The 26,105-nt window shown below is 48.4% G+C and overlaps 1 protein-coding gene across 2 annotated transcripts in view; it reads left to right on the top strand.

The window, feature by feature from the left end:
• Window positions 1-1,345: 1,345 nt before the first annotated feature.
• Window positions 1,346-26,105, top strand: part of pak4 (p21 protein (Cdc42/Rac)-activated kinase 4) — a 216,739-nt gene continuing 191,979 nt past the window's right edge. The window contains exon 1 of one of the 2 annotated variants that reach the window (XM_059985032.1): window positions 1,346-1,395. The gene's annotated coding sequence lies outside the window, so the exon portion shown is untranslated. The remainder of the gene's footprint in view (window positions 1,396-26,105) is intronic. The other variant, XM_059985034.1, reaches the window with a different exon arrangement.

The following is a 26,105-nucleotide window of genomic DNA, read 5'->3' as shown; positions in this document are numbered from 1 at the left end:
GTCTTTGTCTTAGTTCTCTTTAGTTCACATGTTCTATATCTTTTCCTTTGTTTAACTCTAAGATAAACTACCATGAAGCCACACATTCCTAAGATTAACTACCAAGAAGCCACACATTTTTTTACTCAATCTTGGAGGGTGATCAATATATTTACTTGGGGAACCAACCCATGCCACATTAGCGCTCGTCATCCTGATGTTTGCTAAATCAGTTTCAATGCTATTTAAAATTTTACAATGTGAGGTGATCAGATACCAAACCACGGCAGAACGATTGGGTGAGTTCATTGAAAGACCGAGGTAAAAGAGAAGAGTTGTCGGGACCTTGAAAGTGAGCCCATAGGTTGTGGAATCAGTTCAGAGTTGAGGTGAGTGAAGTTATCCACACTGGTTCAGGAGCCTGATGATTGAGGGGTAATAACTGTTCCCGAACCTGGTGGTGTGGGACCTGAGGCTCATAGTGGTGAGTGAAGTTATCAACACTGGTTCAGGAGCCTGATGGTTGTGGGGTAATAACTGTTCCCGAACCTGGTGGTGTGGGACCTGAGGCTCATAGTGGTGAGTGAAGTTATCCACACTGGTTCAGGAGCCTGATGGTTGTGGGGTAATAACTGTTCCTGAACCTGGTGGTGTGGGACCTGAGGTTCATTGTGGTGAGTGAAGTTATCCACACTGGTTCAGGAGCCTGATGGTTGTGGGGTAATAACTGTTCCCGAACCTGGTGGTGTGGGACCTGAGGCTCATTGTGGTGAGTGAAGTTATCCACACTGGTTCAGGAGCCTGATGGTTGAGGGGTAATAACTGTTCCTGAACCTGGTGGTGTGGGACCTGAGGCTCACTGTACAACAGCCACAGGGGAATGTGGTTTGGCTGAAAATCGAAACCTTTCCCAATTCAACCTCCCATGGCCCTAGGACGCACCCTACACAGTCAGGAAAGCTCACCAACAGCTCTACTTTCTGAGGAGGCTGAAGAAAGCCCGATTTTGCACATCTATACTCACATCATTCTACAGTGGAGAGCATCCTAACATTCATTAGGATGGTTGCAGAAAGGTCTGGGAACATGACGAGGGATCCCACTCCATCTGGGAGTAGGCTCCGTAGCATCCACACCAGGACTATCCGAATCTAAAACTTTCCCCAAGCAGTATGGCTGATCAACACCACCACTGCCTTGTGATCTTGTTAAGTGTTTAGTGCCGGACGCCACCAGCTGAGCCGGAGGGCGGGGCATAGGGACCGGAAGTCCCGCCCTAAACCCCCTCCCGGCGGAGTTGGTCCGTCCCGTCCCCCCTTCCTACGGCGGAAATGGTCTATCCCGTCGCCTTGGTGAGCCGGTCGCCCGGATGTGGTTTGCGGTTCCCGGATGTGGTGGGGAGAGCGACAGGAGCAGGTAGGAGGCGTCATGGGGGTGAGGGGTGGGGTGGGGTGGGGTAGGGTAGGGTAGGGTAGGGCAGGGCAGGGTAGGGGAGAGGAGAGGATAGAGAGGAGGGATAATGGGGAGAGGAAAGAAGCGGTAGAGGGGGTGGGGTGGGGGAGAGGAGTGGGGAGGGGGAGAGAAGGAGTGGAGTGGGGTGGGGGGAGAGGAGAGGGAGGTAGAGAGGAGTGGGGAGGGGGAGAGGAGGAGTGGAGTGGGGGGGGAGAGGAGAGGGAGGTAGAGAGGAGTGGGGAGGGGGAGAGGAGGTGGAGTGGGGTGGGGGAGAGGAGAGGGAGGTAGAGAGGAGTGGGGAGGGGGAGAGGAGGAGTGGAGTGGGGTGGGGGAGAGGAGAGGGAGGTAGAGAGGAGTGGGGAGGGGGAGAGGAGTGGAGTGGGGAGGGGGAGAGGAGAGGGAGGTAGAGAGGAGTGGGGAGGGGGAGAGGAGGAGTGGAGTGGGGTGGGGGAGAGGAGAGGAGAGGGAGGTAGAGAGGAGATGAGAAGGTAGAAAAGATGGCAGTGAAGGAGAAGAAACAAGTGGTTGAGATGAGAGTAATGGGTAGAGAGTAGGGGTGGAGAAGAGTGCGGTGAGGAGAGGAGGGGTAGAGGAGAGGAGTGCGGGAGAGAGGAGGGGTAGAGGAGAGGGGTGGGGTTAGGGGAGTGAGAGGAGAGTGGTGGGGAAGAGGATGGAGTGGGGGTCAGAGACGAGAAGGGAGTGGGAGAGGGATATTGGTTCTGTGTCGGTTAGCAGAAAGGGTATTAAATGCTTTGAGGGTGTTTCTCCTCATTAAGCTGCTAGTGTGTACTGCTAGCTGTGGGTGTCAGAGATGGGCTATGCTTGGTCATGAGGAATGGCTCTGTCCACAGTGGGTGGAACTGAGACCAACTCAGTGTGGGTGGGGGTGATGGGGGGGGAAATGAGTGATTTGTCTTCAGTAATGCTGATACTAATAAAGACGAAAGTTATATCAAATACTTGGTAAGCTGTAGGAAAAAGCTTTGATTTCTCTCACTCCAGCTCATGGTCACTGAACTTGTTGCAGCGATTGAAACAGGAGGACTGATCTTGGTGGGATGAGAATCCAATGTAGCCTATTGCTGTCACATGGAGCTGACAGGAAACAGTCATATTAAAAACACGGTCATATTAAAATCATTATCATCCTCATCATTATGGTGGTCATGATTGTTCTTGGCAAATTTTTCTACAGAAGTGGTTTGTCATTGCCTTCTGGGCAGTTTCTTTACAAGATGGGTGACACCAGCCATCATCGATACTCTTCAGAGACTGTCTGCTTGGCATCAGTGGTCACATAACCAGGGCTTGTGATATGTGTCGGCTGCTCAGACCATCCACCGCCTGATCCCATGTTCCCATGGTTTCACGTGACCCTGATCTGGGGTGGGAGGGGAGGGGGAGTGGTGGTGAGAGCGGTTAAACACCTTTTTGCCCAAAGGTGACCTGAAAGCTAGTGGAGAGAAGGAGCACTTTACACCTGTCTTTGGTAAAGACATATCCCCACCTTGCCTCCCAAAATACCCGAACAAATACAGTCAGCACAAAAAAAAACAATCCTGGGAAGACTGCAGTGCGCTCAACGTCAGTCAGACAAAAGAGCTGATTGTCGACTTCAGAAAGGGTAAGACGGAGGAACACACACCAGTTCCTCATGGAGGGATCAGCAGTGGAAAGGGTGAGCAATTTGCTGGATGTCAGCATCTATGACTATCCCAACATATCGATGTAGCTATAAAGAAGGCAAGACGATGGTTATATTTCATTAGGAATTTGAGGAGTTGGGACGTCACCTAAATCACTCACAAATTTCTCCAGCTGTACCGTGGAGATCTGGCTGCATCATCGCCTGACATGGGAGAGGGAGAGGCTACTGCACAGAATCGAAGTAAGCTACAGAGTTATTAACTTAGACAGCTCCATCATGGGTACTAGCCTCCGTAACATCTTCCAGGAACAGTGCCTCAGAAAAGTGATGTCCATCATTGAGGATTCCATCACCCAGGGATGCCCTTTTCTCACTGTTACCCTCCGGGAGGAGCTTGAAGGGGCACACTCAATGATTCAGGAACAGCTCCTTCCCCTCTGTCATCCGATTTCTGAATGAACATTAAACCCAGGAATGCTACCTCACTACTTCTTTGTTTTTACTTTTGCTCTACTTATTTAATTTAACTTTTTATATATATTTGCTGTAATTCACGATTTTTCTTTATAATAAAGCTGTGATAATAAACCTGATTCTGATTCAGTCTGAGGCAGCATCAAATTAAAACGACAGTGACAATATCAGAGAACCCAGCGGGAGAGAGGTGACTGGTTCAGGAGGCTGACAGCAGTGGGGAAGAAGCTGTCCCTGAGTCTGGCTGTGAGAATCTGCAGGAGCTGTAGTACTCTGCGCCACTGTCTTCCACAACATTCCCAAAAGAAGCCACTCGATGGAAATTGGAGTGTAGTGAGAGCTGCTCGATGGGAAATCCAGCAGGCAGACTGAATCCGTACACAGCTGGGCCTCTGGCTGGAGTTCAGAATGAAGGGGAACTCATTGAAACTAAGTGGACGTAGAGAGTACAATAGGGGGGTGGGGTTCTAGATACAGAGTGGATTAGCTCCTTCCAGGCTTTCAAGCCACTCTGTCTTGTCATCCCCTGTTTAACCCCAGCCTAATCACAGGACAATTTACAATGACCAATTAACCTACCAACTGGTACGTCTTTGGACTGTGGGGGGAAACCGGAGCACCCGGAGGAAACCCACACGGACACGGAGAACGTACAAACTCCATATAGGCAGTGTTGGGAATTGAACCCAGGTCGCCTGTACTGTAAAGCGTTGTGCTACCCACAGTGCCATCCAGAGTTAGTAAATCGTGGACAGGCTGTGTTGGCGCTAGAGCGTGGTGACACTTGCAGGCTGCGCTGCACAATTCTTGCTTATTTGATTTGAAGTAAATGTACGTGTGAGAAGTAAAGGTAATCTCCAATCTTGGCAATTTACTTGTAAACGTTTCTTCACCATATGAGGAGACATCATCAGTGTGCTGCTGGTTGTGCTGTGTCCTCCGAATGCTTGGCCTTTATATACTTATCAATCAGCTGGTTGGTCATCATTTCAAAAACTCAGTTGTGATGTGGGGAGGAAATCTCATTGCTGATAGGTTACATGGCGAGCTTTGTGCGTTGTGCTCTGGAATTTTGCCCGCATCAGCTCGTAAGTAGGATCAAGGTCTATGTCTGTTTACAGAATTGTTTGTGGAAAGCTACGCTTCTAGGAATTCCCCTGCATGTTTCATGTGCACTTGCACCAGGACTTTCACGGATGCCCAGCTGGATTCGCCTCTACCCATGAAGGTCGAGAGGGTGGGCATCAGTGAAAGTTGTGGCACAAGCAAACACGACCAATCAGCGACGAGATTTCCCCCCACACCGCAAGTGAGTTTCTGACTTGACGACCAATCAGCTGATTTAAGAATATGTAAGAGACTAGCATTCAGATGACACACCACAAGTGAACAGCGCACCGATGATGTCTCCTCGTATGGTGATGAAACGTTCACAAGTAAGTTGCCAAGTTCGGAGAACAACCCAGATCAACCCAAACATCGACTGTCTGAGCTACACATTTTCTGAGTTACTTCCAAACCTAACTTGTTTAGCAAAAGTTTCTTGTTAAATATTTATTAAAATATATTTGACATAGCACCACATAACCCCAGTGATTTCAATAAGCTTTTAAGTTTGTTTTCTGTCAGGCTGACTGTGATTTATTTAAAAAAGGAGAATTAGTGGGAGGCGTGGGTGGTATAGAACAAAGAAATGATGGGAGAGCAGCAGCGTTCAGTTGTGAAGTGAGTGGGTAGAAGGAATTGAGAGAAGAGTCACAGCTAACCTTCATCAAACTCTAGTTGGCCTCTTCACTGTCTCTATCACTTTCTGCTTTCACTTGAAAGCTCCCTTTTACCTCTGACCTCCCCTCTCTTTATCTTGTTATCTTGACAGAGAGTTATGGGTGCCGATATAAATACACGTTTCTGTTCTGAGTTATCTGCTGTGATGGAGACCTGGAGGCCGCCTGTGATTTCTCCTGTTGTTACTGGTTATTTCTCTTGTCAGTGAGGCAGCTTCAATACCCTTCACCAAGCCTGACAGATCAAAGCTGGTATGTGATTGTGGTTGAACTGTGTTCCTGGGGATGTGCGCTCACATTGTTGTAAGCCAGTTTCGGACATCCCTGGTGTGGCCAGTGAAAAAGCTTTCAGATTGATGCACACAAAATGCTCGAGGGACTCGGCAGGTTGGTGATAAGGGAAGCCCGGTGAGGGGGAAGGTAATGGGGTTGATGAGCCTTCACCTATAGCCTCTGCTCCTTCTCCCTCCCCACCTTCTCTTTCTGGCTTCCTTCCCCTGATGAAAGGTCTCGGCCCGAAATGTCGACTGTACTCGTCCATTGATGCAGCCTGGTCTGCTGAGTTCCTTCAGCATTTTGTGTGAAACGCATCCTTTGTGTTAACAACACAACGTAAGGACGTGCTGGGGGCAGGTCGCAAGTGTCACCACACATTCCAGCACCAACATGGTGTCCGAAATGTTCAGCAGCATAATAAGCCCCTTCCTCCCTCCTACACACAGACCCACGTGCACGCACGCAGTCGTATCTGGGCCTCTAGTCTCCAGCAATCTCACAGACACTGGTTCTTTGACTTCCCAGGGGCTTCAGTCTCATGCCCCAGAATCAAAATCATGGTTAGTATCACTAGCAAATGGCGTGAAATTTATTGTTTTGTGACAGCAATACTTAATAATAAAAAACGGTAAATTCCAATCAGAAATATTGTTTAAAAAAAAATTGAGGTGGTGTTCATGCCCATTCAGGAATCTGGCAGAAGGGAAGTAGCTGTTCCTAATGTGTTGAGTGTGTCTTCAGGCTCTGTACCTCCTTCCTGATGGTAGCAATGAGAAGAGGGTAGTTCCTGGGTGATGGGGGTCTTCGGTGATGGATGCTGCCTTTTGAAGATGTCCTGGACAGTGGGAGGCCATTTCCTGTGAAGGAGCTGACTGAGCTCACAACTTTGCAGCTTATTTCTGATCGTGTGCTCTGGCCCCTACGTACCAGGCAGTGATGCAACCCACTGTGGCGATTGTCTATCGTGTCCAACAATGATAGGAAACCTGTGTGAGAGAGTTTTTAAAGTGGATAAGTCTTTGGACTGGGGCAGTTCCACTCTCTGGAGCTCAGAAATCTGGATCCATGGTATGGAAAAGCATCTGAAACCAGGGTCTTTCTTGGCTGCAGTGGACGACCATGAGGTCTTCTGTGTTGCAGTACCACCTTCCTGGCGATTGGATCTCACTGTAGATCTCGTCCGCCCAGTCCGCCAGAGCTGATGTCACATGCTGGGACAGGCATGTCTCCATCTCACCAGATTATGAGGCTGCTGGCTAGTCTTACCTGGTTTAGTTTCACTGTCGAAGCTGCGAGAGACTTTGGTGACATACCAAATCTCCTCAGACTCCTACTGAAATATAGCCACTGTTGTGCTGTCTTTGTAATTGCATTAATATGTTGGGCCCAGGATAGATATACTTCCCACTCCTGCTCCTTCGATGAGGACTGAACTTCTGGTCTTCTGATTGTCCTTCAAAACAACATGTGCAGTAATAATTACAGTGAGGAAAAGAAAAATTTATTCCCGGTTTAAATTGTTCGGAGAGATTTGGTTCCTTCAGAGAGAAACTGGGCATGTGTTGAAGATGTCATTGGAACAGAAGAGTGATTTGAAGACATCTGGAAAGTGAGTTCAATTACAAGGGCTGAGAGAAAAGGTCAAGGTTTATTTCTGCAATGTGAAGCTACTCGAGTTGGCAAAGCTGCAGCTGCAGTGGGACATTACAGAACAGCTGAGTGGAACTAGTGCAAGTGATGAGTGGGTTATGGTCTCCAGCCAACGTTCCTGTTGACGGGAATTGTTGTGGGGCAACTGGGGCGTTCAAACTAAATTTATTTTACTGTGGATTTCTCATACCTTGCTTTATTTTTGTTCCAGTTACGATTAAAAGTTCCAAATGAGACCAGGCAGAAATGTCTGTTTATCTTCTCTTTTACTATTGTCTTAGCGTGGCAGATTGTTTGGGTTGACTAATCATGCTTGTTGCTGTGATCCTTTGCTTTCCTGAGCACAGTGCTACTACAATATTTAAGTACTTCCATTTTGAAGTATCATTTATCATCATATGTCATTAAATATGTCAATTTAAGCGCTGTGCCAATTTGGAAAGGTTGGGTACGGGCCAGGACCTGGCGGGAGGGTTCAGGCCCAAATTGTGCTGGTGTGACAGGGCCCAGGTCCATGAGTGAGTAATGATCTGATGGTAGGACGATTTAAATGCTGGGTCAGATGGATTGAAAAGGCAGGGTGTTGGGACAAGATGCCAGGGTTTGGATGGCTTTGCTGGCTGCTCTGCAATGTTTCCTCTGCTCTGTGCAGAACTGAGGCTGTCGTCTGTTCCGGACTTTGTGTCTGCAGGCTCTGTGACATTTATTCTGCAATGGGCTAAAGTGAGGCTGTGGTCCTGCTCTGGCTGCTCCAGGCTTTGTGTCTGAGGACGCACTTTTGTTTTAAATGCTGTTGTTTGCCTTTACTGTTTGCATGATTTGTTGTTTTTCTCTGTTTTCTTGCAGGCATTCACAGTAGAACACAGAAGTACAATAGAATCAGTGAAAAACTGCACACAAAGACTGACAAATTGTGCAAATACAAAAAGAAATGAGTAACAATAATAAATAAGTGAAAAAATTATATTGAGAAAATGAGTTGTAGAGTCATTGAAAGTGAGTCGATAGGTTGGGAAATCCGTTCAAAATTGTGGTGAGTGAAGTTATCCACACTGGTTCAGGAGCCTGATGGTTGTGGGGTAATAACTGTTCCCGAAGCTGGTGGTGTGGGACCTGAGGCTCATTGTGGTGAGTGAAGTTATCCACACTAGTTCAGGAGCCTGATGGTTGTGGGGTAATAACTGTTCCTGAACCTGGTGGTGTGGGACCTGAGGCTCATTGTGGTGAGTGAATTTATCCACACTGGTTCAGGAGCCTGATGGTTGTGGGGTAATAACTGTTCCCGAAGCTGGTGGTGTGGGACCTGAGGCTCATTGTGGTGAGTGAAGTTATCCACACTAGTTCAGGAGCCTGATGGTTGTGGGGTAATAACTGTTCCCGAACCTGATGGTGTGGGACCTGAGGCTCATTGTGGTGAGTGAATTTATCCACACTGGTTCAGGAGCCTGATGGTTGTGGGGTAATAACTGTTCCCGAAGCTGGTGGTGTGGGACCTGAGGCTCATTGTGGTGAGTGAAGTTATCCACACTGGTTCAGGAGCCTGATGGTTGTGGGGTAATAACTGTTCCTGAACCTGGTGGTATGGGACCTGAGGCTCATTGTGGTGAGTGAAGTTATCCACACTGGTTCAGGAGCCTGATGGTTATGGGGTAATAACTGTTCCCGAAGCTGGTGGTGTGGGACCTGAGGCTCATTGTGGTGAGTGAAGTTATCCACACTGGTTCAGGAGCCCGATGGTTGAGGGGTAATAACTGTTCCTGAACCTGGTGGTGTGGGACCTGAGGCTCATTGTGGTGAGTGAAGTTATCCACACTGGTTCAGGAGCCTGATGGTTGTGGGATAATAACTGTTCCTAAACCTGGTGGTGTGGGACCTGAGGCTCATTGTGTGGAGAGAAGTTATCCACACTGCTTCAGGAGTCTGATGGTTGTGGGGTAATAACTGTTCCCGTACCTGGTGGTGTGGGACATGAGGCTGATTGTGGTGAGTGAAGTTATCCACACTGGTTCTGGAGCCTGATGGTTGTGGGGTAATAACTGTTCCTGAACCTGGTGGTGTGGGACCTGAGGCTCATTGTGGTGAGTGAAGTTATCCACACTGGTTCTGGAGCCTGATGGTTGTGGGGTAACAACTGTTCCTGAACCTGGTGGTGTGGGACCTGAGGCCTGTTGTGGTGAGTGTTCATACTGGTTCGGGAGCCTGATGGTTGAAGATTAATAACTGTTCCTACATCTGGTGTTAAGGTTCCTTGATGGTAGGACCGAGAGCAGAGCTTGGACTGGATGGTGGTGGGGGTCCTTGATAATGGTTGCTGCTTTCTTGTAGCAGCACAGATGTGGTGGGGAGGGCTTTGCCTGTGACTGAAGGGAATAGCCTGAGCTCAGGGCCTTATTAACTCCACCTCAGAGGAGTGCTAGGATGGGCAGTGTTTCCCTGGTTCGTTTCAAAGAGTGGATGTGAAGAGGATGTTTCCTATGCTGCGGGAGTCTCGGACCAGAGGACATCAAGGCCTCAGAATAGATAAAGAGATGAGGAATTTTTTCAACCAGAGAGTGGTGAATCTGTGAAATTTGTTGTGGAGGCCAAGTCATTGAATACATTTCAGGCAGAGGCTGTTAGATTCTTGATTAGTTAGTGTGTGAAGGGGTACAGGGAGAAGGCAGGAGATTGGGGCTGAGGGGGAAAATGGATCAGCCATGATGATATGGTGAAGCAGACTCGATGGGCCAATTTGCTCTGATGTCTTATCAACCTCACGATGAGTTGATTTGTATGGATGGCATGCAAGACAAACTTTTCACTGTACTTACTATGTGAAAATAATAAGCCAATTTACTAATGTTAATTCCCAGGAAATAAGTAGCTTCTTAGTTCTCCATGTTACTCTTTCCTATATTTGAATTAATCTGCCAGAGTTGAAAAATAACTCTCAATTAAGAATCTTGACAGAGCCAGCCAACTCTAAAATAGATGAATTCCCCCATCTTCCCACAGCAGTACTGCAATGCTGGGACAGTAATTTGAGATCAGCTTGACATTTGATGCTGTCTTTGTTTCAATCCTGCTCCCAGTGTGCACACCTGAATTGATGAAGGCTAAGCATTGATTTTCCTCTGGGGAATGCAGTAAGGAAAGCCAGGCTTGGGAGTGGAGATAATGTTATTTTAATTAGGGGGAGGTCGGGTGATCTGGAGCAAGGGCCTGTTGAAGGTCCGCTCTTAATCACCATTTTGTTTACATTCACACAGTACACTGGATAATCTGTCGGGCACTTGTGATATCACATCAGGCAGAAATGGCAGGGATATGGAGAGACCTAGCTCAAACTTCAAAGAATGTGACTGTGGAACTCCATTTGCTCTGAAGCTGGATTTGAATGAAGTTGGAGTCCTTTAAACTAACATGGTTTATTTAAAAGCGCTTGTTTTAAACATTTCTCCCCCTTGGGTGTAGGATTTCAGTAGCTCTCCATGTGGCCCTGACAGTGCCAATGCCCTGTTGAACTCAGTCAGAATCAGGTCTAATTTCACTGGCACGTGTCTTGAAATCTGTTGATTTTGCTGCAGCATTACAACGCAATACATGATAAAGTAGGAAAAAACCAATTTACAGTAATTCTTTATTAAATAGTTCCATTAAAATAAGTAGTGCAAAAGCAATCTTTTAAAAAAGTGAGATGGTGTTCATAGGTTCAATGTTTGTTCATAAATAGGATGGCAGAGGGAAAGAAGCTGTTCCCAAATCGAAGAGTGTGTGCCTTCGGGCTTCTGTACCTCCTTCCTGATGGTATCAATGAGAAGAGGGTTTAGATCTTGCATTCTGATGTGTGCTGAGGCTCTATAAGGCCATCTTTGGAGAACTGTGAACAGTTTTGGGCCCCTTATCTAGGAAAGGATGTGCTGACACTGAAGAGTCCAGAGGATGAGTTCAAGGGTCCAGGTTATAAAAGAACGATCCCAGGAATGGAAGGGAATGGGGAGTGTTTGGCTCTGGGCCTGTACTTGCTGGTGTTTAGAAGAATGAGGTGAGAGAGCTCATTAAAACCTACTGAATATTAAAGAACCTAGATCAGGGATCCCCATTTCTTTATGTTAATGAGGTCTCCCCTCATTCTTCTGAATTCCAGTGAGTGGATGCTCAGAGGCATCAAATGGTTCTCGTATGACAAGCCCTTCAATCCCAGAATAATTTTTACCAATCTCCTTTGAACACTTTCCAATGTCATCACATCCTTTCTCAGATAAGGGGCCCAAAACTGCTCTCAGTGCCCCAAGTGAAGTCTCACCAGTGCCTCATAAACCCTCGACATCATATCCTTGCTTTTATATTCTAATCTTCTCAAATGCTACATCTCATTTGGCTTCGTCACCACTGATTCAACCTGCAAATTAACTTTGAGGGAATCTTACACAAGGACTTCACATCCCTTTGCACCTTTTTTGAATTTTCTCTCCATTTAGAAACTAGTCTATGCTTTTATTAAGAAAAGGGATTAGCTTGAATATACATTTTGCATGGACACGAATGGGCAGGAGGGCCTTTCTCGCTACTGTACGACAGCACAGGAACAGGCTACCTCAGCCTGCACAGAACACAATGGTGAATTAATCTTAATTCTCTTCATCCATACCCTCCACTTGCTGCATATTCATGTGGCTATCTGTTAGCCCTGGACTACAAAGATTTTGCTTCCTGAATACTTTTGGGTATGTCTTACCATGAAAATTTCCCTATCACGCACCATTTGTTATTTCAATTCAGAACACAAACCAAACAGGTCATCAATGTCAGGCAATTCGAAGAACTTCTAGTGGGACCGGAGAAAATCACATGGAAGGCATTCAAGGATGTTGTTGAAAGTTTTCTTGGCAACTACAGAGCATCAAACTATGTGCAGCTGGTTGACAACATGCTTCAAGCATACAAAAACCATGAAGTGCAACATGTCACTAAAGATTCATTTTCTGCATTCCCATTTAGACTTCTTCCCTGCAAGTCTTGGCACTGTCAGTGACGAGCACGGTGAAAGGTTTCACCAGGACATTGTGATCATGGAGAAATGGTATCAGGGCAACTGGAATCCATCAATACTGGCTGATTATTGTTGGACACTTAAGTGAGAAGCTTCAGACACCGAGTACAAATGAAAATCATTAAAAAAAACATTTTTAGCTTAGTTGAACTACTGCAGTGTCAGCATTGTTATGCACTAAAAGTTAATTTCTTGTTTCTCCAAATTCCTACGTGATACAAGTAGTCTGAAGTTATATTTGTGTTCAGCTTAAAGTGGTCTATCATAAACAAAAAGAAGTTCTGAGGAAACAACACTTTTGAAGAAATTTGTTTTGCCATTGTAGCCTTTCAAACACCGGTGTCATATCTGCTGCCATACAGCAGCCTGTTCCAGAAACCTCTGCTGATTTTAACCCAGATCTCGGCATTGTCTAATGCCAATCCTGGAGTTAGGCAGCATAGTAAGTGGCCTTGTGGCCCAACTTGTCCACCCTGACCAAGATGTCTACTTGAGCTAGTCCCATTTCCCTACATTCCTTGTAATCCTCTGAAGTTTCCCCCGCTATCCAAAGGTAGAGCGTTCCTGTGAAATGGTTCATAAGTCGGGATGTTATAAAGTGAAGAAGCAATTACCATTTATTTATATGGGAAAAATTTGTGAGCGTTCGCAGACCCAAAAAATAACCTACCAAGTCATGCCAAATAACACACAAAACCTAAAATAGTAGTAATATGTAGTAAAAGCAGGAATGATCTGATAAATACACAGCCTATATAATGTAGGAGTACTTTTCTGCGATTATCGCAGCACTGTCCACCGCAGTGAAAATCTCACACAAGTGCTCTCAGCAGAAACACTTTTTCCAGTAACCTTTAAGCTATGAAGCTACCAAGTGACATATAAAAGTACACAGCCTATATAAAGTAGAAATAATGTATGTCCAATGTAGTTTCACTTACTGGAATTGGGAGGACAGCGAGCACACTGATGATGGTGTGTTAGGCTGAGTGGTCGGAGGTTGGGGTAGTGGGAGGTAGAGGAGACTGGGGTGTCATCTCATTGTCATCTGTTTCCATCAGGGCAGGCAGGTCACTTTCGTCTATGTCTGCCTGCCTCAATGTCAAAGGTCGAGTTTCGTTTTCTGCTGTGGCTGATGTGGAAAGCTTGAAAAACGACAGTATGTTTGACTGCTTAGCCTCGCACATTGTTCTATCATACAGTTCTTTGTAAGCACTCAAACCATCCTGAAAATATGCCCTAAACCTATGTACCGTTTCAAAATTAAAGACGTACTTTTCTGCAACCATTGCAGCGTTGTCAATCGCAGCAAAAATCTCATGCAGTTGCTTCCCGTTCAGTTCCTGGACGACTTCACTTTCAGGCCGTTCGCTACTGTGTTCGGATTCAATTGTTATCCTTTCATCTTCATCAGCTCTTCATCTGTCAGTTCTTGGTGAGGGGATGCCAAAACCTCTTCAACATCATCTTCGTCAATTTCCATAAACCCTTAGCCAAACTCACTATATCCTTACTTCAGGCAAACACAAGGAAATCTACAGATGCTGGAAATTCAAGCAACACACACGAAATGCTGGTAGAATGCAGCAGGTCAGGCAACATCTATAAGGAGAAGCGCTGTCGACATCTCAGGCCGAGACGTCGACAGCGCTTCTTCTTATAGATGCTGCCTGGCCTGCTGCGTTCCACCAGCATTTTGTGTGTGTTGCATATCCTTACTTTGTTCACCACGATCGAAACGCTTTATTATGTCTGGTTTTACGCTGCGTAACACCCTTATGCACTCTTTTAGGCTTTTCCGATACCTTCGAACTCATCTTGCTAATGGATGCCCAAAATAAGTCGAGATAAAGCACAGATGCTCACAGGCACGTGTTTAAGCAATACCAGCGAGAATGCAGTTCCAGAGGAGGAGCTCGGCTGCTCAGGGTGCGTGCTGCCTTTTTTCGTAACAGTGAAAACATCTGTTAGTGAAAACAGGTAACTAATGTAGGTCTTTCGTAACACCGAGGTGACATAGAGCGAAAGCTCAACATACAGGGGACACCTGTACTGTGGACCAATACCCTTAAGCAAGGGGTCCGGGCACCCCAGGTTGGGAACCTCGGGTCTAAACCATCTAAATGTCTTTTAACCAGTGTATATACCTCTGTATTGGCGAGACCCGACGCAGATTGGGGGACCTCTTCGTCGAGCACCTCCTCTCCGTCCGCCACAACAGACAGGATCTCCTGGTTGCCACCCACTTCAACTCTCCCTCTCATTCCCATTCGGATATGTCCATACGTGGCCTCCTCTACTGCCATGATGAGGCCAAACTCAGGTTGGAGGAGCAACACCTCATCTACAGTCTGGGTAGCCTCCAGCCTGGTGGTATGAACATTGAATTCTCCAACTTCTGGTAATTCCCTCTCTCTCCCTTCCCCCATCCCAGTTTCACTCTGCCTCCCCTTCTAGCTGCCTATCACCTCTCTCATGATTCTGCCACCTTCTACTACTCAATAGTGCTTTCTCCTTACATTCCTCCTTCACCTTTCCTGCCTTTCCCCTCCCCCACCCCTTGGTCTTTCCTCTGATTGGTTTTTCACCTGGCACCTTCTATCCTCTCCCCACCTTCTTTATAGGTCCCCTGCCCCCTCCTCCTTCAGTCCTGACGAAGGGTCTCGGCCCAAAACGTTGACTGCTCGTTTCCACAGATGCGTCCCGACCTGCTGAGTTCCTCCAGTGTGTTGTACGTGTTGATTTGACCACAGCATCTGCAGTGTACTTTGTGTTTATATACCTCTACCACTTCCTCCAGCACCTTGTTCTTTTTACCCACCACCCTCTGAAACTGATGGCAGAGACCAAGTTTCAAATCTCACCTTAAGCGTGTGCTGTCTAGTTTAGACCCCCTCTACCCTGGGTGGTGGGGTGGTATAGGGCACTCCTTCCCTCCACTAGCCTGCAGGACACCCTTGGTCAAGGTGTAGAATCTGCTTAGCTCCCTCCCCCCAAGATCTGGGTCACGTGAAGCCACAGGAGCAGCTGGTGGTTGGTCGTATGAGCAGCTGGTGCAGATCACAAGTCCTGGTTATGTGACCACTGACACCAGGCAGACAATCTCTGAAGAGTATTGATAATGGCTGGGGTCACCCATCTTATAAAGAGACCTCCCAGAAGGCAATGACAAACCATTTCTGTTGAAAAGAATTGCCGAGAGCATTCATGGTCATGGAAAGACCACGACTAGCCATGTCATATGACACGGCACATGATGATGACCCTGGGAAAAGAACTAAGAGTATTCACCTATCAATCTATGCTCCTCAAGATTTCATAAACCTCAAGTTATTGTGCAGAACAGACATGAAGGGGAGGGGGGGAATTTGAGTTCGTGCAGTAAGGCACTAAATGTGGCTCACTGTTAGAGGATTTCACCTGCATTTATAATCTGTTCCCTGCAGTGTGATCCTTTAATCTGAACCACCTGGCATTGTTGCCATTTATAACACAGGGGAAGAGGTTTTGCTCCCTCGTTTTAATGCCCCCAAAGCCCTAACTGCTAATGAAATGTGCAGTTGCACAGCGTGAATGGCAGTGGCCATGTTGTGTGTACACTGAACTCCCAGAAAGTGTGAGAATGACTCATTAATCTGACATGTTGATTGTGTGTGTGAAAGAGAGAGAGAGAGAGTGCTATTTGCCACAGATTGTTTAAATCCACCTAAGAATGTAGATAGAGCTTTGGTTATTAAATTCTGTTGTAATGAACTGGAGATGTTTAGTCAGTGCCATCAGTTTATTTCTACTTTTGCCATGCTTATTTAATTATATGCAGTATTTTTTTTCTATTATTACATATTGCATTCTACTGCAAAGTTTACAAAGTTTGTGACATATGCCCGTGATATTAAACCTGATTCTGATTCATTTCTCAGTAACACAATACTGTACATCTTTAGCTTCTTATGCTCTATTTTAAAGTTATCCTTTGCCCTTGCTCCTAAAAACGATGAACAGTCCTGTTTCCAACATGTAGACAGGAATAGGTCTGTACCATGTTGGTGAAGCCAAGAAATCCTCTCCCACCTGGACACTCCATGAATATAATGTTCTCCCCGCTTCCTCAATATGATGGAAGTATCCCATAAATATGTCGATGTCACTCAGTTCTGCAGTCTCACTGTTCTGGGTACTGGAGTTTCTTCTGAATTCCTTTCTGGATTGTTAACAACGGTCTGATATTTCTGGATTCTCCAAAATGGTAATGTCTTTCTGTTGCTAACCGTTCTATAAGCATTTGGGGCTTCTTTTGATACACACAGCCCTACCTCTGGTTAGAACAGAGAAGACTACAGCACAGGAACAAGCCCTTTGGCCCACAATGTTGTACCAAACCAATATGAAAGTAAATAAAAAAAAAACCTCCCAAAAACTAATCCCACCCAGCTACAGAGTGTCCATATCCCTCCATCTTCCTCATGTTCATGTGCCTATCCAAACGTCTGTTAAAAGCCTCTAATGTATTTGCCTCTACCGTCATACCAGGCAGCGCATTCCAGGCATCTGCCACTCTGAGTAAAAACTTGTCCCTCAAACCCCCTCTGAACTTACCCCCTTCACCTTCAATGATGTTGTACATTTCTATACTGCAAAACAGATACTCCCTGTCCACTCTATCTATGCCTCTCATAATCTTATAAACCTTCCAGCAGCTCTATGCTCTGTCCGCTAGAGAAAACAGGATCTCTCAGTGGCCGCACATTTTAATTCCACATCCCATTCCCATTCTGATATGTCTATCCATGGCCTCCTCTACTGTTAAGATGAAGCCTCACTCAGGTTGGAGGAACATCACCTTATATACCGGCTGGGTATCCTCCAACCTGATGGCATGAACATTGACTTCTCTAACTTCCGTTAATGCCCCTCCTCCCCTTCTTCCCCATCCCTGATTTATTTAGTTTATTTGCCCCTCCTTTTGTTTCTATCTCTCTGCCCATCACTTTGCCTGTTCTCCATCTCCCTCTGGTGCTCCCCTCCCTCTTTCTTTCTCCCTAGGCCTCCCTTCCCATGTTCCTTTCCCTTATCCAGTTCTGTATCCCTTTTGACAATCACTTTCCGCCTTTCAGCTTCACCCTACCCCCTCCGATCTTCTCATATAGAACATAGAATAGTACAGCACATTACAGGCCCTTTGGCCCACAATGTTGTGCCAACCACCAAACCCTGCCTCCCATATAGCCCCCCCACCTTAAATTCCTCCATATATCTGTCTAGTAGTCTCTTAAACTTCACTAGAGTATCTACCTCCACCACTGACTCAGGCAGTGCATTCCACGCACCAACCACTCTCTGAGTGAAAAACCTTCCTCTAATATCCCCCTTGAACTTCCCTCCCTTTACCTTAAAGCCATGTCCTCTTGTACTGAGCAGTGGTGCCCTGGGGAAGTGGCGCTGGCTGTCCACTCTGTCAATTCCTCTTAATATCTAGTACACTTCTATCATGTCTCCTCTCATCCTCCTCCTTTCCAAAGAGTAAAACCCTAGCTCCCATAATCTCTGATCATAATCCATTCTCTCTAAACCAGGCAGCATCTTGGTAAATCTCCTCTGTACCCTTTCCAATGCTTCCACATCCTTCCTATAGTGAGGCGACCAGAACTGGACACAGTACTCCAAGTGTGGCCTAACCAGAGTTTTATAGAGCTGCATCATTACATCACGTCTCTTAAACTCTATCCCTCGACGTATGAAAGCTAACGCCCCATAAGTTTTCTTAACTACCCTATCTACCAGTGAGGCAACTTTCAGGGATCTGTGGACTTGTACCCCCAGATCCCTCTGCTCCTCCACAATACCAAGTATCCTGCCATTTACTTTGTACTCTGCCTTGGAGTTTGTCCTTCCAAAATGTACCACCTCACACTTCTCCAGGTTGCATGCCATCTGCCACTTCTCAACCCACTTCTGCATCCTATCAATGTCTCTCTGCAATCTTCGACAATCCTCTACACTATCTACAACACCATCAACCTTTGTGTTGTCTGCAAACTTGCCAACCCACCCTTCCACCCCCACATCCAGGTCATAAATAAAAATCACAAAAAGTAGAGGTTCCAGAACAGATCCTTGTGGGACACCACTAGTCACAACCCTCCAATCTGAATGTACTCCCTCCACCACGACCCTCTGCCTTCTGCGGGCAAGCCAATTCTGAATCCACCTGGCCAAACTTTCCTGGATCCCATGTCTTCTGACTTTCTGAATAAGCCTACTGTGTGGAACCTTGTCAAAGGCCTTACTAAAATCCATGTAGATCACATCCACTGCACTACCCTCATCTATATGCCTGGTCACCTCCTCAAGGCACTTTATCAGGCTTGTTAGACACAATCTGCCCTTCACTAAGCCATGCTGACTGTCCCTGATCAGACCATGATTCTCTAAATGCCCATAGATCCTATCTCTAAGAATCTTTTCCAACAGCTTTCCCACCACAGACATAAGGCTCACTGGTCTATAATTACCTGGACTATCCCTACTACCTTTTTTGAACAAGGGGACAACATTCGCCTCCCTCCAATCCTCTGGTACCATTCCTGTGGACAACGAGGACATAAAGATCCTAGCCAGAGGCTCAGTAATCTCTTACCTCACCTCGTGGAGCAGCCTGGGGAATATTCCATCAGGCCCCGGGGACTTATATGTCCTAATGTATTTTAACAACTCCAACACCTCCTCTCCCTTAGTATCAACATGCTCCAGAACATCAACCTCACTCATATTATCCTCACCGTCATCAAGTTCCCTCTCATTGGTGAATACCGAAGAGAAGTATTCATTGAGGACCTCGCTCACTTCCACAGCCTCCAGGCACATCTTCCCACTTTTATCTCTAATCTGTCCTACCTTCATTCCTGTCATCCTTTTGTTCTTCACATAATTGAAAAATGCCTTGGGGTTTTCCTTTACCCTACTCTCCAAGGCCTTCTCATGCCCCCTTCTTGCTCTTCTGAGCCCCTTCTTATGCTCCTTTCTTGCTACCTTATATTCCTCAATAGACCCATCTGATCCTTGCTTCCTAAACCTCACGTATGCTCTCTTCTTCCACCTGACTAGATTTTCCATTCACCCTTCACCCTACCATTCTTCATCTTCCTCACCAGGACAAATTTATCCCTACATCCTGTAAAAGATCCTTAAATATCAACCACATGTCCATAGAACATTTCCCAGCAAAAACATCATCTCAATTCACACCTGCAAGTTCTAGCCTTATAGCCTCATAATTTGCCCTTCCCCAATTAAAAATTTTCCTGTCCTCTCTGATTCTATCCTTTTCCATGATAATGTTAAAGGTCAGGGAGTGGTGATCACTGTCCCCCAGATGCTCACCCACTGACAGATCTGTGACCTGACCCGGTTCGTTACCTTATACTAGATCTAGTATGACATTGCCCCTAGTTGGCCTGTCAACATACTGTGACAGGAATCCATCCTGGACACACTTAACAAACTCTGCCCCATCTAAACCCTTGGAACTAATCAAGTGCCAATCACTATTTGGGAAGTTAAAGTCACCCATGATAACAACCCTGTTATTTTTGCACCTTTCCAAAATCTGCCTCCCAATCTGCTCCTTGGTATCTCTGCTGCTACCAGGGGACCTATAGAATACCCCCAGCAGAGTAACTGCTCCCTTCCTGTTCCTGACTTCCACCCATACTGACTCATAAGAGGATCCTGCTACATTACCCATCCTTTCTGTAGCTGTAATAGTATTCCTGACCAGTAATGCCACCCCTCCTTTCCTCCCCCCCCCCCATCCCTTTTAAAGCACTGAAATCCAGGAATATTGAGAATCCATTCCTGCCCTGGTGCCAGCCAAGTCTCTGTAATGGCCTCTACATCATAATTCCATGTATGTATCCAAGCTCTCAGTTCATCACCCTTGTTCCTGATGCTTCTTGCATTGAAGTACAAACACTTTAGCCCTTCTACCTTGCTACCTTTACACCCTTTATTCTGCTTCTCTTTCCTCAAAGCCTCTCTGTAAGTTACATCTGGCTTTACTCCATGCACTTCTTTCACTGCTCTATCGCTTTGGGTCCCATCCCCCTTTCAAATTAGTTTAAACCCTCCTGAACCATGCTGGCAAACCTACCTGCAAGGATATTGTTCCCCCTCGAGTTCAGGTGCAACCCATCCAATCTGTACAGGTCCCACCTTCCCCAGAAGAGATCCCAATGATCCAAAAATCTAAAACCCTGCACCCTGCTCCAATTCCTCAGCCACGCATTCAACTGCCATCTCCTCCAATTCTTACCATCACTATCATGTAGCACTGGCAGCAATCCTGAGAACGCCACCCTTGAGGTCCTGTTCTTCAGCCTTCTGCCTAGTTCCCGAAACTCACATTTCAGGACCTCATCCCTCTTCCTGCCTAAGTCGTTGGTACCAACATGTATCACGACTTCTGGTTGCTTTCCCTCTCGTACCAGGATGTCATGCACCTGGTCAGAGACATCCCAGATCCTGGCACCCGGGAGGCAACAAACCACCACAAAATCTTTTGTCTGCTCCCCTGACTATGGAGTCTCCAATGACGACAACTCTCCTCTTCTCCGTCCCATCCTTCTGCACCACAGGGTCAGACTCAGTGCCAGAGGCCCTGCCACCGTGGCTCACACCTGGTCGGTCGTCCTCGCAAACAGCATCCAGGATGGTAAACTTATTATTTCAGGAGAATGGCTACAGGGATGCTCTGCATTTCCTGTCTACTCTCCTTCACTTTCCCCCCTCGAAATGTCACCCAATGACCTGCTTCCGGCAGCCCAGGTGTGACTGCCTCCCTGTAGCTCTCATCTATGACTGCCTCATTCTCCCTTATGAGTCGAAGGTCATCCAGCTGCTGCTCCAGATTCCTCACAGGGTCTTCCAGATCGCCCAGCCGCATTTCGCATTTCTCATTTCCCCTTCCCCCTCCTACTTTTAAATCTCTTACTATCTTTCCTTTCAGTTAGTCCTGATGAAGGGTCTTGGCCCGAAACGTCGACAATGTTTCTCCCTATAGATGCTGCCTGGCCTGCTGAGTCCCACCAACATTTTGTGTGTGTGGCTAGCAGTATACACTGTTAGTTTGTGCAGGGGTGACGAACCTCTAGCACATGTGCCCGAGGTGGTTCATGCAATAATTTGACTGGCATCCAACGTGCAGGGTTGCTGCCCCTAGAGTCTTTAAACAGCACACATAACGAAAAGATGCGTATTGATTATCTTTACTGCCAAATGGTTTTTCACAGCCCAAGAGCTGGTTTGGTGCCAGGTGGGCAACTGCAAGAATATCTGACCGTAAGGTAATATGCTTTGAAAATCATCACAGACCTGGTGCACACATCAGGATTTGGATAGTAAATGGCGACAATAACAATACTATTTAGATACGGTATTTTCAATTGTCTTTTTAAAAGATTCATCATTATGTGTTACGTCGTATGACGTGGGTGATCATGCTCTTTGACCACGATTGTTCTTGGCAATTACCTTCTACAGAAGTGGTTTGCCATTGCTGCCTTCTGGGCAGTGTCAATGCATCAGGAGCAGCTCCTTCCCCTCTGTTACTCAACTTCTGAATGGACATTGAACCCATGAAAACTGCTGTTTCTGTTCCTCTCTTTTTGCAGTACTTTCAAAGTATATATCTCTTACTGTAATTTAGTTTTTGTGTATTGCGTTGTACTGCTGCGGCTACATTAGCAAATTGCCCGACATCCGCCAGTGATGGTAAACCTGATTCTGATTCTTCGGTGATGGGGCAGGTTAGTCGTTAGTCTCAATCCTGAGCTGTTACCCAGTCTGGCAGTCCAGATGTTAAACAGAGACACGGCTCGGCAGCACTGCAGGGAGTTGGTGAGGGCTGAGAAAATTCACAAGACAACTGGCTCCTACTGTTGTCTTCACACATTTCCCATTAAAGATAGATAATTACACAGCAAGTGTTACCTCTCTATTAGCTGTTAACTTCTCTCATCAGTGTTTAACAATCTTGCCAACACTGGAAGCATGACGTGTCACTCCAACCTTGGTGGAATCTCGACTGTTTCTGATTAGTTGTTACTTTTTAGTGCTGACCACTGGGGTTGCACTTAGTTATTTTTGCCTGCAGGGCTGGGCCAAGTACCTCTGAATGTTGTGTCATGTCATTTAAATGGTGATATTGTAGCGGTGTGTTACATGCAGCGCTAAAATTACGACACGGAGTCGGTAACTGCAGTCGAAGGAAAAAACTTTATTCAAAATCCTCAGCCTCACTTTTAAGCCTCCCTCAACCTGCCCCCCCCGTGGCGCAGAGGCTCCAAAGCTCTGTGCTCGCAAACCCCCGTAGGCTATCTAATTGTGAGCCGGTTCGGATGTGCCAGGAAATGGGTCGCCACATAACCCCCCCCCAGAACTGGCGATACACCCCCCAATGTCCACAGTCTGGGCCGGAACCTGCTTGGGAGGTCGGCCTCTGCGCCGAGGTGCCGGAAACTCGGCCGGTTGCGCCAGGTCCACATGGGCCGGTCCACCGTAAAAACCTCCTCTTTCCCCCCAACGTCCAGCATGAACGTGGACCCGTTGTTCCGGAGCACCATAAACGGCCCCTCGTATGGCCGCTGTAGCGGTGGCCGATGCCCGCCCCTTCGTACAAACACAAACTTACAGTTCTGCAGGTCTTTGGGTACGCAGGTCGGGTTCCGCCCGTGCTGTGAAGTGGGTATGGGGGCCAGGTTACCGAGCTTCTCGCGTAGTCTGCCCAGGACTGCTGCGGGATCTTCCTCTTGCCCCCGTGGGGCTGGTAGGAACTCCCCGGGGACGACCAGGGGCGCGCCGTATACCAACTCGGCCAACGAGGTGTGCAGGTCGTCCTTGGGCGCTGTGCGGATGCCGAGTAGGACCCAGGGAAGCTCGTCCGCCCAGTTGGCTCCTCGCAGGCGGGCCATGAGGGTCGACTTCAGGTGACGGTGGAAACGCTCCACTAGCCCGTTCGACTGTGGGTGGTAGGCAGTTGTGTGGTGCAGCTGAGTCCCCAAAAGGCTGGCCATAGCTGACCACAGGCTGGAGGTGAACTGGGCGCCTCTGTCGGAGGTAATGTGGGCTGGTACACCAAAGCAAGATATCCAGGTGGTGATCAGGGCTCGGGCGCAAGATTCGGAGGTGGTGTTGGTGAGCGGGACCGCCTCTGGCCATCTTGTGAACCGGTCCACGATAGTCAGGAGGTGCCGCGCTCCGCACAACACCGGCAGGGGGCCCACGATATCCACATGAATGTGGTCGTAACGCCGGTGGGCGGGATGGAACTGCTGCGGTGGGGCTTTGGTGTGCCGCTGCACCTTGGCCGTCTGGCAGTGTATGCACGTTTTGGCCCATTAACTGACCTGTTTGCGGAGTCCGTGCCAAACAAACCTGCTGGAAACCATCCGGACAGTCGTCCGGATGGAGGGATGCGCCAAGTTATGAATGGAGTCAAAAACACGGCGCCGCCAGACTGTCGGGACGACAGGACGGGGCTGGCCGGTGGCGACGTCACAGAGTAGGGTCCACTCACCCGGGCCCACGGGGAGGTCCTGGAGCTGCAAACCGGAGACTGCGGTTCTGTAACTCGGAATCTCCTCATCTGCCTGCTGTGCCTCTGCCAGTGCCTCAAAGTCTACCCCTTGGGAAAGGGCATGAATGGTAGGGCGAGAGAGCGCATCCGCCATGACATTGTCCTTACCTGAGACGTGCTGGACATGCATTGTGTATTCAGAGATGTAGGACAGGTGGCGTTGCTGGTGGGACGACCAGGGGTCGGATGCTTTCGTAAACGCAAAGGTAAGCGGTTTGTGGTCCGTGAACGCAGTGAAGGGCCGACCTTCTAGGAAGTACCTGAAATGCCGGATTACCAGGTAGAGCGCCAACAGGTCCCGGTCGAAAGCACTGTACTTGAGCTCGGGTGGCCGCAGGTGTTTGCTGAAAAACGCCAGGGGTTGCCAGCGACCTGCGATGAGCTGCTCCAGTACCCCACCGACTGCCGTGTTAGATGCGTCCACTGTGAGGGCGGTAGGGGCGTCCATTCTGGGATGTACTAGCATTGCGGCGTTCGCCAAAGCTTCTTTTGTTTGAACGAAAGCGGCGGCGGACTCCTCGTCCCAGGTAATGTCCTTGCTCGGACCCGACATCAGGACGAACAGGGGGCGCATGATCCGGGCAGCTGAAGGGAGGAAGCGGTGGTAGAAATTGACCATACCTACGAATTCCTGAAGGCCTTTGATCATGGTGGGTCAGGGGAAGAGGTGGACCGCATCTACCTTAGCGGGCAGAGGGGTTGTCCCGTCTTTAGTAATCCTGTGGCTCAGGAAGTCAATGGTATTGAGTCCGAACTGGCATTTGGCGGGGTTGATTGTAAGACCATACTCACTCAGTCAGGCGCAGAGTTGACGGAGGTGGGACAGATGCTCCTGACGACTGCTGTTGGCTATGAGGATGTCGTCCAAATAGATGAACGCGAAGTCCAGGTCCCGTCCCACCGCGTCCATTAACCGCTGGAACGTCTGTGCGGCATTCTTCAGGCCGAACGGCATGCGGAGGAACTCGAAAAGGCCAAACGGGATGATGAGAGCCGTTTTGGGGACGTCGTCAGGATGCATCGGGATTTGATGGTACCCTCGAACGAGGTCTTCCTTGGAGAAGATCCATGCGCTGTGCAGGTTTGCTGCAAAGTCCTGAATGTGCGGCACAGGGTAGCGGTCCGGTGTGGTAGCCTCGTTCAGCCTGCGGTAGTCACCGCACGGTCTCCAGCCTCCCGTCGCTTTGGGCACCATGTGCAGGGGGGAAGCCTATGGGCTGTCGGACCGCCGGATGATCCCCAATTCCTCCATCCTCTGGAACTCCTCCTTCGCCAGTCGGAGCTTGTCCGGGGGAAGCCGCCAAGTGCGGGCGTGGAGGGGTGGTCCCTGGGTCGGGATGTGGTGCTGTACGCCGTGTCGGGGCATGGCCGCTGTGAACTGCGGTGCCAGAACCGATGGGAAATCCGCCAGGACCCTGGTGAAGTCGTTGTCAGACAGCGTGATGGAGCCGAGGTGAGGGGCTGGCAACTGGGCTGCACCCAGGGAGAACGTCTGAAAGGTCTCGGCGTGTACCAGTCTCTTCCTGGGCAGGTCGACCAGTAGGCTGTGAGCCCGCAAAAAATCCGCACCCAGAAGCGGTTGGGCTACGGCAGCCAGTGTAAAGTCCCACGTGAACTGGCTGGAGCCGAACTGTAGCTGCACCTGACGGGTGCCATAGGTCCTTACTGTGCTGCCGTTCACGGCCCTCAGGGGGGGCCCCGGTGCCCTGCTGCGGGTGTCGTAACTCGTCGGAGGTAAAACGCTGATCTCGGCACCAGTGTCGACCAAAAACTGGCGTCCCGACCTTCTGTCCCACACATACAGGAGGCTATCCCGATGGCCAGCCGCCATAGCCATCAGCGGCGGCTGGCCCTGGCGTTTCCCGGGAACTTGCAGGGTGGGCAACAACGGCGGGCTTCTGCGCCCCACCGCTGGTGGTAGAAGCACCAGTGTTCATTGGGCCGGGGGTTGGCGGGATCTGCGGCCGGGCCTGGACTGGTTTGCTGCTGGGAGCGTGGCTGGGAGATCTGTGCGATGGACGCCCCGCTCACCTTTTTGGCGTTCCACAGCAAGTCCACCCGGGCTGCCACCTTCCGGGGGTCACTGAAATCCGCGTCGGACAGCAGCAGGCGTATGTCCTCAGGCAGCTGCTCCAGGAATGCCTGCTCAAACATGAGGCAGGGTGTGTGTCCGTCGGC

The sequence above is a fragment of the Hypanus sabinus genome, chromosome 11 (genome assembly GCF_030144855.1).
Source record: "Hypanus sabinus isolate sHypSab1 chromosome 11, sHypSab1.hap1, whole genome shotgun sequence".
Lineage (NCBI taxonomy): Eukaryota > Metazoa > Chordata > Chondrichthyes > Myliobatiformes > Dasyatidae > Hypanus > Hypanus sabinus.
Note: the sequence above shows the minus strand (reverse complement) of the source record. Positions and strands in the feature narration are given on the sequence as shown.